The sequence below is a fragment of the Chanodichthys erythropterus genome, chromosome 16 (assembly GCF_024489055.1).
Source record: "Chanodichthys erythropterus isolate Z2021 chromosome 16, ASM2448905v1, whole genome shotgun sequence".
In the NCBI taxonomy this organism is placed as follows: domain Eukaryota; kingdom Metazoa; phylum Chordata; class Actinopteri; order Cypriniformes; family Xenocyprididae; genus Chanodichthys; species Chanodichthys erythropterus.
This window is the reverse complement of record NC_090236.1, coordinates 28,319,534-28,335,626: the sequence shown is the minus strand read 5'-3', so window position 1 is coordinate 28,335,626 and position 16,093 is coordinate 28,319,534. Positions and strand designations below refer to the sequence as shown.

Genomic DNA, 16,093 nt, shown 5'->3' with positions numbered 1-16,093 from the left:
AACACTTGCAGTCTGTATAATTCATGAACACAACTTCATTCTTTATAAATCTCTCCTACAGTGTAGCATTAGCCCGTTAGCCACGGAGCACAGCCTCAAATTCATTCAGAATCAAATGTAAACATCCAAATAAATACTATCCTCACAGGAATCGATGCATGCATGCAGCATGAATGACGAACATCTTGTAAAGATTCATTTGAGGGTTATATTAGCTGTGTGAACTTTGTTTATTCACTGTATAACTGCACTTCTAGTCGAGAGCTCAGGAGGGCAGGGAGCGCGAGATTTAAAGGGGCCGCTGCCTGAATCGGTGCATAGTTAATGATGTCCCAAAATAAGCAGTTAAAAAAATTAATTTAAAAAAATCTACGGGGTAGTTTGAGCTGAAACTTCACAGACACATTCAGGGGACACCTTAGACTTATATTACATCTTTTGAAAAGACGTTCTACAGCACCTTTAAGATGACGCAGAAGTCCGTTCCAAAAGAAGAGTTTTTTTGACCCCTACACCCTTCATCCCTTCGAAGCTCTCACTCCGGAGGGTAAACCCTTTGAAGGGATTAGGGCATAGGAATGAGCCCTTCCGAATGGTCCGCAGTGAGTGTGACTGCAAATTGTTTGGATTTCCAATTTACTTGAATGGTTAAAGATCAAAAGCTCCAAAACTGTTGGTCAGGAAGATTACTTTGAAGTAACATATTCCAAATTACAAATAAAACCCAACAACAAAATAAAAGCTTAAATCATACAACATACTTTTTTAGCTTAAATCACACAATAATATTTTTTTTTCAAGCCAGCTATTGCTCATTCACATTCCACAGTGAACAATTGACTGTCTCTTTTAGCTGCAGGACGAGAGTCGCCATAAACAGTGCTGCAGGGATGACGTATTATTGTGGGCCAAAACCTAAAAACAAATGGGATTATTGAAAGCCTGAAATAAGGCCTATGGTGAACACAAGCTCAATATATTTTCAAGTTTTATTCTATGACATAAAACACACAAGTAATACCCCACTCGTTATTTTTTAAAGCTTTTACGTGTCTGAGGTTGCTAACAGGTTGCTAAATGGGACTACTGATATTGTCGGGGACATTAATCACAAATGATCTATGCCAGGGGTTCCCAAACACATTCCTGGAGCCTCCCCAACACTGCATGTTTTCCATGTGTCCTTAATCAAACACACCTGATTCAGATCATCAGCTCATTAGTCGAGACTGCAAGACCTGAAATGGGTGTGTCAGATAAAGGAGACATGATGCATGTTACAAAATTTGTAACATGCATCATAAACTTTTTCAGATCAAGGAGTTTTTTTTTTTTTTTTTTTTTTGGCAATAATTCAAAAGCCAATGGAAAATTCCTATTGTTTTTTTTGTCGAGGGAACCAAAGCGTTGCAAACTTCCGGGTTGGTTTACAAAAATAAATCATCACTGCAGCACTCTATTTAGCATTATGATTTCTTCCATTCATATCCACCTTATTTTTAACATAAGAGTGGAGAGCTGCCATTTTTAACTTGAATGTGCATGGCTTCCAGTGCAGCCACTTCACACACACTAGCAGTTACAGCAAGAATTCCAGTTTAATTGATAATTGATATAATAAAGAATTAAACAATTCTTTATTATATTGTTTTAACACTGAATCAAACCTGTTTTTTTATTACATTTTTAGCCTACTTTTATATACTTACTTTAGAAAGAATGGTCATTTCTATTAATATTCCACTGGCGAGCCTAGCTCAAATGACAAGCTATGCCTGAGACTAAGGCCTATAATTTATTAGCTATCGTATCATTGTAGCACAAATAGTTAGTGTTTACTATACTTTCTTCTGGTTATTTACCAATAGCAGCTAGTGGAGGCTGGTGTAAAATTTTCTAGGTAAGGCTGCAGTTCCTCCTTTCTGGACATCTAATGGGGTGGGAATAGTCCAGCACCTCCTCTCTGAATGAACAATTTCAGAAAACATCCCAGTATGATTCACTAAACAGTAAAGGTTAAAGAAACAGTTGACATAGGGGAAAATATGACTATAGATTTTGAGAGGCTTGAAACATTTGAAATAAAGTTTTATCAAGTTCTGGATTAAAGGATTAGTTCACTTTCAAATAAAAATTTTCTGATAATTTACTCACCCCCATGACATCCAAGATGTTCAAGTCTTTCTTTCTTAAGTCAAAAAGAAATTAAGGTTTTTGATGAAAACATTCCAGGATTTTTCTCCATATAGTGGACTTCAATGGAACCCAAACAGTTGAAGGTCAAAATTACAGTTTCATTGCAGCTTCAAAGCGTTCTACACGATCCCAGATGAGAAATAAGGGTCTTATCTAGAGAAACCATCGCTCATTTTCAAAAAAAATAAATAAAAATTATATAAGTTTTAACAATAAATGCTCATCTTGAACTAGCTCTCTTCTTCTCTATTAGAATTCTGGCAGACACTGCTAAGTGTATTACTGCCCTCCACTGGTCAAAGTTTATACTAATTGTTATATACTTGCACTAGCATATTGTATATGACAATTTAGTTCAAACTTTGACCTGTGGAGGGCAGTAATACACTTAGCAGTGTCTACACCATAGACTGTAAAAAAATATGGACGTAGCGTCCGTGACGTCACCCATAGAGTTCTGAACAGCAGTTTTGAAGCGAAAATGAGGACGCGGCCATCTTAGCTGCGCGTCACCGCACGTCACTCCCGGATAACTGAAAATGGGCAAAGAGGCGGGGAGGTGGTTTGAGCTGATGTGATTGGTTGCTGAAACCACGCCTGCCTAGCTCGACGTGACCACGTTAGCAGGCAAAGGAGCTATCTATCTAGATACTATCTAAATTATTAATAAAGATAAGTTTTAACATCAGAAAGTTCTAAAGGTTTACTGTCAATTTACGGTGTTTTTTTAAGATATAGATGCTCCAACACCAGTAATTTGTGTTGGGTGTGCAAATAACAACATGGAACATCAAATGGGACTTCATACCTTTATAATAGAGATCGCGAGATGAATCCAATCTGTGGCACTTGGGTAAAATATAAATGTCCATTGCAAAACAAAAAAAAAAAAAACATTTCACATTTCTTCTGAATGATCTGCTCTCTGTCATCGTTCTTCAAGAAAGGATGCAATCTGAGCAGCGATCGTATCTAACAAACAAATGAGCCTGTGTCCAAAGTATATTTTTTTCAAAATAGTGCAGCAGTTTTAGTTATAATATCCAAGCAGTGCTGTCAGAGTTGTATATCCTCCTGGTTTTGTCATTGTAGTAACGTTAAATCTCGCAATCAAAACTTTCAGCCAATGCCACGATCCAACAACGTGTGTTCTGTTTCTTCCCCATGCATGCACACAGACACACATCAGTCTCGAATATTATGCAGCAAGCCATATTTTATAATTGTATAAAATAATCGAAAAAAAAAAGGCTGAGATGCCAAATTCAGCGGCAGCTGATGTAACATGACGGCTCACAGACAGCAGCAATCTGTACCTGTCACTCAAGTGACCACGCCCTTAATTATGCAGAACTTTTAAGGCTTAATATAATTTAAACGGATAAGTTATAAAAAAATTCACCCCCCTCAGAGTTGTCATGAAGGGCAAAAATAGCAGTATAGACCAAAACCACAATTTGTACCAACTTGTAAACATGTTTTTTTCTGCTATAAACTTGGCCAATTTAACATGGGACTCTATGAGATTCTGCTCTCTTTTGGAGCCTGTCCCTAGCGGCCAGTCGATGAATCGCAGTTTAAGTTACTTCCGTATTGGCTTCACGAGAGAAAGGGGGAGGTTGCCGCTTGGTCTACACTGCTGGAATTCAAATAATAATAAGAAGAAGAGAGCTAGTTCAAGATGAGCATTTATGGTTAAAACTTATATCATTTTTATTTATTTTTTTTAGAAAATGAGCGATGGTTTCTCTAGATAAGACCCTTTCTCTAGATAAGACCCTTAAAACACATACAATTAAAAAAAATAAAAATAAAAAAATGAGCAATGATTTCTCTAGATAAAACCCTTATTTCTCATCTGGGATCACCGTAAACTGTAATTTTGATCTTCAACTGTTTGGGCTCCATTGAAGTCCACTATATGGAGAAAAATCCTGGAATGTTTTCATCAAAAACCTTAATTTCTTTTCGACTGAAGAAAGAAAGATATGAACATCTTGGATGTCACGGGGGTGAGTAAATTATCAGGAAATTTGAATTTGAAAGTGAACTAATCCTTTATGTTTGAGGATGCTTCTCACTTCTGTAAGCTTCCGCAAGCTTTTTTCAATGTAAATTAAAAATCATTTTTACTTTTCCTAATTCACACTGCATGTATGTTCACACTGCAACAGCAAAAACTGCGAGGAAAAAAATAAATGTTACATTTGTTTAGAGCTTTTTTTTATATATATACGGTAATTACAATGTGCGATACCAAAGAGGACCACATGGACATGCCAAAAAGACCACTATACCAGCCGCCTTGACCTGACTACACTCTAAAAAAAAATGGTTCTTCAGCGGTTCTTTTGGGTGGTTAAGGTGCTATATAGCACCGCTACCTTATAAAGAACCAGTAAAGCACCTGTATGGTTCTTCAGCGGTTCTTCAGTGGTTCTTCAGCGGTTCCTTGCTGTGGTTAAGGTGCTATATAGCACCACTGCCATACAAAGAACCTGTTAAGCCTCTGTATAGTTCTTTAAGGTTCTCTAACTCTCTTATTCTCTTAGTTTAGTTGGGGAAAGGATTAAAAACAACTTTAAATTACAGTGTATTTTCTAAACATAACCTGGTTCTCAACCTTTTTGTCCCCAAGCCCCTCTACACTGTTAGTGAATATGGGTGTAAGTTGGATTGCTATAACTATTTGAGTCTGATTACTTCGTCTTTCTGCGAATTGCTCTCAATATTATAGTAGGCTTAGGCTACACTCAACTGCTCAAATATCTCACTTTCAGCCAAAGGATAATTTCTCTTTAAGGACCCCGTGACAGACGGTTTTTTTTTCTGACGTCATGACTCACGAGACTTTCTGGAGTTTTCTGCTCGGCCGCCATTTTCTTTCCCCTGGACTCGGATGAAATAAGGTAGGTTGGAAATGTTTTAATTAATATACTCGAAAATGCAAAGGTTGAACATGTGTTTTAGCGGTTTAGAGTTAATTAGCGTTGTTTGTGAACATGAATACTAACGAAATCGTAACTAACCGAATTTTTGAATTTTCGCGGCCTGCAGTAACGTTATAAAGGTTAGCGCTAATTGAATATTTCTATTCTATACAAGATGTTGCATTACTCGTTTTATTCAATAGAAATGTATTGTTGTAGTGTTTGGACCATGTAAATATGTCTCTAAATAATTTTTAAAAGAAACGTCTCCTTTACCGTGTAAGCAGCGCGTGCTATTTGAAATGATGCGGGCAGGAAGTGCGTGGGGAGCGGGTGAGACGCTCGAGTCGAGGCTGAGGGGATCCTCGCATTACAATTATTGAGTTTAGGTTTTTAAAGTAATGTTTGTCAGTTCTTTTATTTGTCTTTTTCACGTTAGCTCTGATTTGTTCGACCAAAATGACGAAGAAAGTGTGTGAGTAAAGACATATTTAAGGCTTAACGTTACTTCATTTGACTAGCGCGAGGTGTTTTTTTTAGTAGAATGAAATGGCTGAGTATTTACACTACTAATTAATTACTTGTACTGCAGCAAACAAGTTTTTTTTTTTTTCCATTTATAAACACTGATTCCCCTCCCCCTTTTAGGATCTAAAGCTCCTCAATGTTTGACGACTAAGGACGTTTTGCAATAACTTTACATGGTAAGTAATTTCTATAAAAACGGCTATAATTGTTAATAGATAATATGAATTACCAATGTTGGACATGTTTGAATAAAATCCATCTAATGTGGTCTATTGACTTGAATGTCATCCTCATTAACAAACTTTAGACTAAGAATTATCCATTCCAAAACATTCATCAACTCCCTCTTATGCCATCTCAAATGCAGGCGACTTTTTTTCTTGTTGTTTTGTATTAATTTTTTTTTTTTTGACAGTAGCCATTGACATTAAATTAATCACAGTTCCAGCTAAAAATCTTTACTGTTCTACTGAAGAAAAAAAGTCAACTTGGATGGCCTGATGGTAAGTAAATTAACAGCTAGCTTTCATTTTTCGTGAAATATCCCTTTAATCAAGAATGATTAAATATATTCAGGTGTAAAGCTAATTTATTAATTGATGCATGTCTTATTTTCAGACTTATAATTATATATTATAAATTCATAATTTTAAATGAAACCAATGACTGATTCAGATGCATTTCTTAATTGCAAATCTGTAGTATTTTAGCACTGACGAAGGCCTGTGCGCTGAAACGCATTGGAAAAATAAAGAATTGATTTTTTTTTTTTTAGCTCCTTTTTATTTATTTATTTATTTATTTATTTGATCCCTCAATGCCACAAGTGTTGCTGGTATTGTCCATAAATATATTAATTGCAAATTTGGCCAGTCATTAATATGAATTATTTTCTTTTTCTTGTCCTTTGCTATTGCATATCTGCAAAAATTTGATTTCCTATTACAGATTATTGTGCTTTTTTTTTAATTAAGAAAATTAATCACAATTGCTTTATCACAGGCTGAAAACATTCACCTGAGAGAAAGTCCTGAAGACCTCATCAAGGAGTACTTTCTGAGTTGAACGTAAGAATATTCTATTTTGGTTTATTTTCAGAAAAATAAGTCTAAATTTGTGTATTTTGTAGTTATGCTAGCAAAAGGTGACCGAATTTTTTTTTTTTTTATGTTTACTATTAGGATAACCAGACAGATGATTGAGGAGCAGCTTACCATGGCAATGTTCATTATTTGGAAGGAGGGGGAGAACTTCATGAACCATCTGCTGACATTGAGGGAGTTAAAGTTTTGAATCAACTTACTTCAGTTACATCAGCTTGTGCCCTGCTTCTAGGTATGACATACATCATCAACCTGGCTTGTCCGAAACCCCTTTGATTTACTTTGTATGTATATGTTAGAGCTGCACAATTTATCGTAGAAAGGTCGCAATCTCGATTCAAACACCCACGCGATCCTACTTTATTAATGACAATGATTCGCCTGCGTCTGTTAAACCTTTGACAAAAATCCTACCGGAACATTCGGTGGTCATGCTGCCACTGATCCAGAAACAGCAGTTTTGAACCACACTGTAGTTATTCAAGGATTTGGTTATTTGATTTCTTTCACAAATATTAAAATTATCACATAAGTAATAAGACAAAAGTTTACAGTTAGGATATAAACACTGGACATCAGATAGATCAAAATAGAGAAAATCGAAACTAACATGGTGCTTCAAATAACTGTTGTATATAAATTACCTTGTTAAGCCACTAGGTGGCAACCAGTGACATTGTCATTGAATCATTCATTCAATAGATTGGATAAGGTTAAACCCTGATTCATCCAGTAGTGAAACAAGTATTTATTAATGAGCCATTAATATATTCAAAACCATTTTTTAAAAATAATTCATTCAAATTAAACATTTTCCGGCAATTAGAGTCCAGCTATTAATGTTTTGCTAGAACTAGTAAAATAAATGTTATTTTTAGTTGTCTATTTAGAATCGTGGGAGAATTGCGATCTCTATTTGAAACCAAAAAATCATGATTCTCATTTCATCCAGAATCCTGCAGCTCTAGTGTATGTCTCGTACAAATGTGAAGTTGTATGAATATCCAGTTGTGGTGTTTGAGAATTGCTTTGATTTGTGCAAGGGTAATCACCTTTAAAGGATTAGTTTACCCAAAAATGAAAATTCTGTCATTAATTTCTCACCCTCATCATTGGAGGAACAGAAACCTCTCAGACTTCATCAAAAAGATCTTAATTTGTTTTGAGTTCAGAAAAAGCATACGCATAAAATACGAAGTATACTTTGGGCTTTACACACAGTAATGAATGTTTAAAAAGCAAAACAAAAAAGTATTGGGTAAAAGCATCCCCCATGTTATGTTAACCTAATGATGTTATTTTGTTGTATTCAGGGCCATGCTCAGACCAGCCCTCCTGTCATCCCAACACCTAAGATAGTGCCTAAAGCCTGCGGGAGGATCATCTCATGCAGTATGACCACATTTTGTTCACGTTGGATGGCCAGTTAATCACAGAGTAGAGTGAGGACATCTTGATGGCACTGGGCCTCCTCCTATGTGTATATTTTGCGTTTGGAATCGAATCCAATCCAGTGCCCTAAAGGACTGAAAAAGACACTGACCTTTTTGAAGTATGTTGTTTTGAAATTGAAGGATGCAGTCGGACTTCCTGTCACTGTAAAATGAGTGTACAACTCAATCTGTGAGTAGACTTTTGGAGTCAATACTCTCTCTTGCTCCCTTTCTTATGGTTTAAGTTCCAGTTTCTATATTTTTTTTGAAATCCCGAAGGACAAAAAAGAAACTGCAGGACTTCAGAGCATAACTCAGTATGTAAAAACAGGACTATTGTCTTCAAAAATGTACATATTTCAAGCTTGTTGCATTATTTTGTATGTGTATAAAAGGGGAGTATAATGTGAGTTTATTTGCTGCTGAAAGAAATAAATTAAAAGGTTTTGAAAGTGTAATGTATTTTGTTTTTCAGTAAGCATTTAGTACATGATTTTGAATCTTTGAAGTCATGATTTGGTAAGAAATTATTAATTATCGTTCATAAAAATGTAATTTAGAAGCATATTGACTCATCTACAGTAGTACCTGGCATGATAACAGGCCCTGCTAGCTCAAAAAACAATATATGGCACCTCTAATTTGACAAATGTGCTAGAAAACTTTAAGAATAGGTGCTATATAGCACCAGAAAAGGTTCCCCTATCATAACGAGCCAAAGAACCACTGCTGGTACTATATGGCACCTCTTATGGTTCTATATAGCACCATACGACAAGGTGCCATATAGCACCTTTAAAGATAGGTGCTATATAGCACCAAAAAAGGTTCCGCTATGATTACGAGCCAAAGAACCATTTTTGGTGCTATATAGCACCATTTTTCTTTAGAGTGTACATATACTATACGGATCCGTTCAGAATTACAAACACAGCTAAATGCAATGATATGAAGGTGAGTAGACAGCATCAGTGAACAGTTCCTTTGTCAGAGCAAGTGTTCGTGTCTGTGCTTGGAGTGTTTGATACAGTAGGCTATGTAGCTACATAAACGCCACTGACCCTCGCAAACTCCTCCAAAACATTGCTTTTTCCGCGAGCCTCCATTATAAAGGACTCGACAATTTTGAAATGGGCTGCTCGTGTCTTACCTTGACAACAATCATCCATCAAAACTTTACTAGTGAGACACTGGTGCACACACCCCGCCCTTGTCACAGTCTACGGGGGTAGCTTTTCGGATTAGATTCGAGCACCATGATTGGCTAAATTTTGTGCCATATCTTGAATATATTTATATTTATATCGTTAATTTCTATCGCCCTAGAGCTCTCTGTGTGTGTGTGTGTGTGTGTGTGTGTTTTATGGTTTTAATGGTTCCGGCAGGGAGCCCTAGCGCCCTCTATTGGCCATGCCATTTAGCGGCTAATGAATACAGTCGCACATTCACATGAAAGTAGATACATTTTAAATAACCATTTTCGCATTCGGAGTAGATAAATAAATGGACTGTTTCTGGAGTGTTGTTGGAATTGTTTTAATATTTTTTTTAATCATAAAACCTACTTGTTTTTTTGACGTTTGGTTTGAGTCGCCAAACAATTTTGTGTATCTCTTTACATATTCTATTAATAATTATGCCTGTTAAGTTTGTGTGTTTATACACATATATATATAAATAGCACACACACCCTAAAGAATATTCAAATGTTGTATAGTTCAACATTTAAATATTGTATATTTAATGTTTATTGTGTCTTGTGGTAATAAATTAAAGTAAAATAGTGATATCTCACTCCCTCTCTTATATCCCTCAAAACAATCTTGAATCATAGGCCTAGATATTTTTATGTCCTACCAATGACTTAATCTCCTGTAGAGGGCGTAAAGGCTCCATTCTTGAAACCCATATTTTCTCAACTGGAAGAGTGCATCAGTTCACATATAGCCTATACTTTTGAATCTTTAGAAAATCCCTGAGTAAATACCCTACATTTTGTAATCTGCAGTGAGATCAAAAGCAAGGTGTTGAAAACATCCTCAGCTGGGAGTTCACAGTGGTGAAATTAAATGCAATAACAATAGTATTAGCATAAATGTAATACATATTTTATGGCAAAGGTTCTGTAGAACAATTTCTTCGACTTGCATCAGGGAAATTCCATTGAAACAACATGAATTACCTTTGAGGACAGAGTTGTATTTTCTTTAGTCTGCACATGTAGACCAAACCAGTTTTGTGAATGCACACTGTTCATTGGCCACTGCTGATGAAATGGTATTAATTAGCATTGGAAGATATAACTAAACATGAATGAACAGCACCTTAAATGTGTTCTTCTGGGAGACTATAACTCATAAAGGCTTAGTGTAGCTGTTGGAACCCACATTTGACTGGTTCTGCATGCATATTTGTTTTTATGAGCCAGCATAAATGTGAGAAAATAAAGATGTTAGTTATCCCTCTCATAACTTAAATATGAACCAGTCTGTTTCTGACATTTGAAGGTCAACGCTCAAGCTCCACTGTACAAGGCCAATTCGTTTAGTGTCCGCTCTAAGAAGGGAGGGGTAGAGGTAGAAGAAAAAGGAACTGAAGACTCAATCTCAAGCCTGTTAGTACTGCAGCAGCAGGGGTTTGCCATAGGGCTATCACATGCAGAGATCAAACAAGTGCCATTTTGCTCTCATACTCAGTACTTATTTCGGAATGAATTGAGTTAAATCTAATGCTCAAAGTTTAAAGTTTTTTTTAAGATGTGAGAGATTTGTTTTCTGCTGAAGGATATGTTCAGGGGTACTGAATGGTAGTTTTGGTCGATAATTGATGTATTACTATTAAGGGAATTGTGAAGCTGCTGTTTTGTAATGCATAAAACCAGAAAGACCTGCACAAATAGTTGAATGTAATTAAAGAAATTTTGGTATCATGTAGTCTGGAGGCTTTCCTGTAACTCAGACTGGACTATAGAGAATACATGAAATGTGATATCCTTTGCTACTGTCCTTGTATTCGTTGTGAAAATGAGTGGTGTGTCATGCAGTGCACAAACTGTTGGCCTGTGTAGGATTTTTTTTTTTCACCAGCTTCCTGCTATTTTCGTTCAGAGCATCTGTGCCACTCAAACCACCTGGGTTTTGAGCTAGGAGAGGGTAGGAATCATTCAGTGGAGACCTAACAGCAGATTTTAGGACAGTAAAATCAAAGGGCATGCAACAGTACAAGAATCTCCACTGTAAAAAAAGAAAAAAAAAAAAGTGGAGACTTGCAGTTGTTACCTTAAGGAGCTATTTCTTCCTGATATAACCCTTAAAGGGTTAGTTCACCCAAAAATGAAAATTCTGTCATTTATTACTTACCCTCATGTCGTTCCACACATGTAAGACCTCCGTTCATCTTTGGAACAAAAATTAAGATATTTTTGATGAAATCCGATGGCTCAGTGAGGCCTCCATTGCCAGCAAGACAATTAACACTTTCAATGCCCAGAAAGCTACTAAACACTACAGTGGTTCAACCCTAATGTTACGAAGCGACGAGAATACTTTTGCGCACCAAAAAACAAGCTTTGAAGCTTTATGAATCTTTCGTTTCGAATCAGTCGTTTGGAGCGTGTATCAAACTGCCAAAGTCACGTGATTTCAGTAAACGAGGCTTTGTTACGTCATGTGTTTCGAAATTTCAATAGTTCACCACTGGGGGGCGTGACTTTGGCAGTTTCATACGCGCTTCGAACCACTGATTCGAAACAAATGATTAATAAAGCTTCGAAGCTTCATGAAGCATTGTTTTGAAATTGCCCATCACTAGATATTGTTGAATAAAGTCGTTATTTGTTTTTTTGGTGGACAAAAAGTATTCTCGTCACTTCACATGAACTGAACTGTTTTAAATATGTCTTTAGTAGCTTTCTGGGCATCTGAAAGTGTTAATTATCTTGCTGTCAATGCAGGTCTCACTGAGCCATCAGATTTCATCAAAAATATCTTAATTTGTGTTCCAAAGATGAACGAAGGTCTTACGGTTGTGGAAAGACATGAGGGTGAGTAATTAATGACACAATTTTCATTTTTGGGTGAACTAACCCGTTAAGGCCAATTCACACCGCCCGACGACGGCCAACAAACACCAACAAACGCCAACGAATAAGTTGGCCGTTGTATTTAGAATTCTATGAGAAAAAACTGTCATGTTCACACCACCCCAACAAACACCGACCAACGAGTGACGTCTGACTGGGAAAATTCCACAACTACACAAGTAACCATATTAACAATATGTCAGGTTAGTTTACTATATTAATAATATAGAATCATATATATTTTCATTGTATTAAAGTATTGAGGCAAAACAAAAATTCTAACCTGAAATCCGAAGCGCTGTAACCATGGATCTGATCGTAACCTATTGCGCTGCGGTTGGTATACCGGTTTTTAAACTTTTTTTTAGCGCGACCCTTTTTAACGAGACCCATAAGCATATACAACCATGTAGCTAAACAAGTCAAAACGAATTATTAAAAAAACGAAACTGAAGGTAAACCTGCGTTGCTCTCATGGTGGTTATAACGTTACCTCTCTCTTTCGGTGAAGTGGAGCAGCTGCTCTTGCTGAATGGCACGGATTGCACTATGGACTATTGTACCTTATATATATATATATATATATATATATATATATAACTGTATTTTATTTTTTATAACGAACAAGCTGCGATGTCACATTTCCAGTGCTTTGTTGTGTGTGCGTGAGGCGCGGGCGCGATCAAATAGCTGTCTTTGCAGGGGACTTCCCTCATCGTCATGGCAACGGTTAGTTGACAGGTCAGATTATGTCAGAGTTGGTTGCCGTCTGTTGGAAAACTGTTCACAACGCGCAGACATTCCACGAACCGACAAACGCCGATTAAACATGTTCAGTCGGGTGAAAACCAACTACGACCAACGCCAACAACGGCCAACAACTGCCAACAAACGCCAACAGGGGTATCACACCAAACCAACTCCAACAGACGAGTTTGTTGGCCGTCGTCGGGGCGGTGTGAATTGGCCTTTAAATTTAGGGTGCTTTCACATTAGCACTTTTGGTGCGCACTCGGGTTCGATTGACGTCAGAGTTCGGTACGTTTGGATGATGTGAACACGGTCTTCTGAACTCGGGTGCGCACCCGTGAACCGTACCCGAGTCCGCTTAAAAAGGGTGGTCTGGGGTGCGGTTCAAGTGAACTCCGGTACGTTCGCTTCTGATATGAATGCAAAAACGTACCAAATTGCGGAAGTGAACCGCTATTAACGCCGTATTATTTGATGGTAATGTGTGTTTGTGTGTGTGTTTCACTCACTTTCCGACGAGCGTGACTTACGTGCTGCAAACAGAGAGATGTAGTGTAACGTTACCGTGTGTTCACACCGCCGCCGTCGAGAGCGTCAACATTCGCCTTGGCCACCCTGCCAACAACGCTGTACTGTTCGTTCAAACCGCCGCCGACGGGAGGGTCAAAGCAGAGCCAAAGTAAATGACAAGTCGCGTCAACCAATCGGAAGCCTCTCAAGCGAGGACCTCTACATTCTAATTGGTTGCCGCCGAACCGTGTCATAGCTCATTACCATAAAGTTAACCTGATTTCAACTCTCCTCGACGCTCTCACCGTCCAAGACGCGCCGCGCCGCTCTCACCGGAGCTCGCCGCCGGCTCTCATTGAAAATGAATGAGTAGCGTCACTTTGACGCTCTCACCGCCGGCGGTGTGCACACACAGCCTTTCATATTTCTGCTCACCTTCAGCTTTCTACATTCGCGGCAGACAGACGCAAGAGACGTTATGAACAAAACCAACGGTTCAAAAATATAAAAGTGAGGAGAGCAACGTTATGCTTTTTGCCGCCTTCTCCTGCGCCATTGTTACTAAGCAACATAGTAAACAGCTGCTGATTTGATGACGCAAACGAAGCGCGGGTCGGACCCAAATAATATAATGTGAACTTATGCTGCGTTCACGTCACCTCGTATTTACCGGATTCTTGAGATGACAACACGTGACGTTATATTCGGAGCTGTTCACGTCCTCAGACTGGGAATTAAGCGTTTCCATGGCACCACTACCAACGCCTAAATGAATCTACAGCAGTCAGGTGGTACAGCGGCCACGTGGTACATGTGGGAGCTTTCAGAAAACTCCCAGCTTACAAGCTGTAATTACGAGCTCTACGAGGACGTGAATGCTTTTTACAAGCTAGACTCTCGTAACTACAAGAATTACGAGGCCGCGTGAACGCACCTACAGTCCAGTGGGGGCAGCGGGAGGGGGGAGCAACCGAACTCGGGTTCAGTCCAGGCAATCGAACCAAGTGTGAAAGCACCATTAGTGTTGTTGGCATAACCAAATGTGACCCGATCTGGCGAAATGAGTCGGAAGTCGCAACGTTCTATTTTAAGATATGGGCCGATAATGTGGAAAAACAATGAAAAAAATCGATTTTTTTTTTAAGGTAATTTCAATCTCCCAAAGTTTCGTAGTCCAGATAATTGAGTAAAGGTATTTAAATGGCTATTAAATTTGACATGGTTTTACTAAATTAGCTGGAAATGAACTTCTCATCTCCTCTCGTCACTTCTGAGCATTTCCCGGTATCCCCTGAAACGTCATTATCTCCTCTACAAATATGGTGTTACACGTTGTATAACCAATCAAAAAGCTTATAAATGTAAACACACTGACCTAAACGCTGATTTTTAACAATGGGAAGCCCCGTTTCGACTGACAGGCACACGATCGGTCCAGGCCAGCCATCCTCCTGTCAGACTAGCGCGCCTTATAAAATAAAACTCCCATTTGCGTGTCTCTCTTTAAAAGCCAATAAAAATTGAATCCATATAGGTAGCACAAAAATTATTTTTGCATACAAAAGCAAAGACTTTAAACTTTCATATCAAGCCTCCAACATGCTTCTGTTGTGTTGTTTTCATCCTCTAATGAGTCTGAGTAATATGCTTTTACAACAAAAACAGCACAGCCGCTAACTGAATACAAGTATGTATTTCACGTGCTCATAACTTCATGAAAAATGCACAGATCATACAAATCGCACATCAATATTTAAAGCAGATTGAATCCCAAATGAATCCAAAATCAATATAATATATTGCGTTGATCACAAGATATACTCACGAAATGATTTAACATACTTGGCTAAAAACATGTCTCTCATCTCTCCGGGATGCAGTGTGTATCCAATGTTCACGGACCCATCCATGTTCGTTTTCCAACGTGGAATAACACATAATAGATATCATTTTAAAGCTTAGAATCTCATCTTTTTAATGCATCGAACCATTTTGAAAAACTCCTAACGAGTGCTGAGAAGTGCCTCTAAACCGGAGTTTACCCGTTGGCGCCACCTGGCTGCGGAAAAAATGAACAACAATTTTTCAAACTATTCTTTATGCTATCACCACGAAATTTGAACCAGATGCAGCTCACATATAGGAGAGCATCACCAAAAAATAATTTTTTAGCGATCTTATTGTGTTCCTGAGTAATTCCATGTCAAATAAAAAAAGAAAAATTATTTTTTAAAAATTATATATATTCTTTGTCTTTTATCAGCTGTTTCTCAGCAAGATAATGTCCAAATGTAATGTAATTTATATTTTCTTAAATTTTAAAATGTTTTCTATCAAATGATACCTATATACCTTTTGACTCTCCTTGCTAAAGTTTTGGAGTTATGAGTCTTTACTTTTGTGTGTCGCTCAGAAAAAAAAAAAAAAAAAAAGAACTCTAAAAAAGCCTTCAGGTCTTAAAGGGTTAATTCAAATAAATACTTTAAAATAATTTGAGCTTCAGCCTGGTTTAATAGCATTTATATATATATGTATATATAAAAATGTCTTTGGTCAAATTAA

The 16,093-nt window shown here is 37.5% G+C and overlaps 1 long non-coding RNA gene across 2 annotated transcripts; it reads left to right on the top strand.

Annotated features, from left to right (window-relative positions):
* Positions 1 to 5,772: 5,772 nt before the first annotated feature.
* On the top strand, positions 5,773 to 6,984 carry LOC137003638 (uncharacterized). Of its 2 annotated transcripts, none has more exons than XR_010892015.1 (4): positions 5,773 to 5,830; positions 6,073 to 6,157; positions 6,657 to 6,721; positions 6,836 to 6,984. It is a non-coding gene; the product is annotated as an uncharacterized lncRNA (long non-coding RNA). The 2 variants fall into 2 exon arrangements; XR_010892014.1 differs by having other exon boundaries at positions 5,813 to 5,830; positions 6,070 to 6,157.
* Positions 6,985 to 16,093: the final 9,109 nt, after the last annotated feature.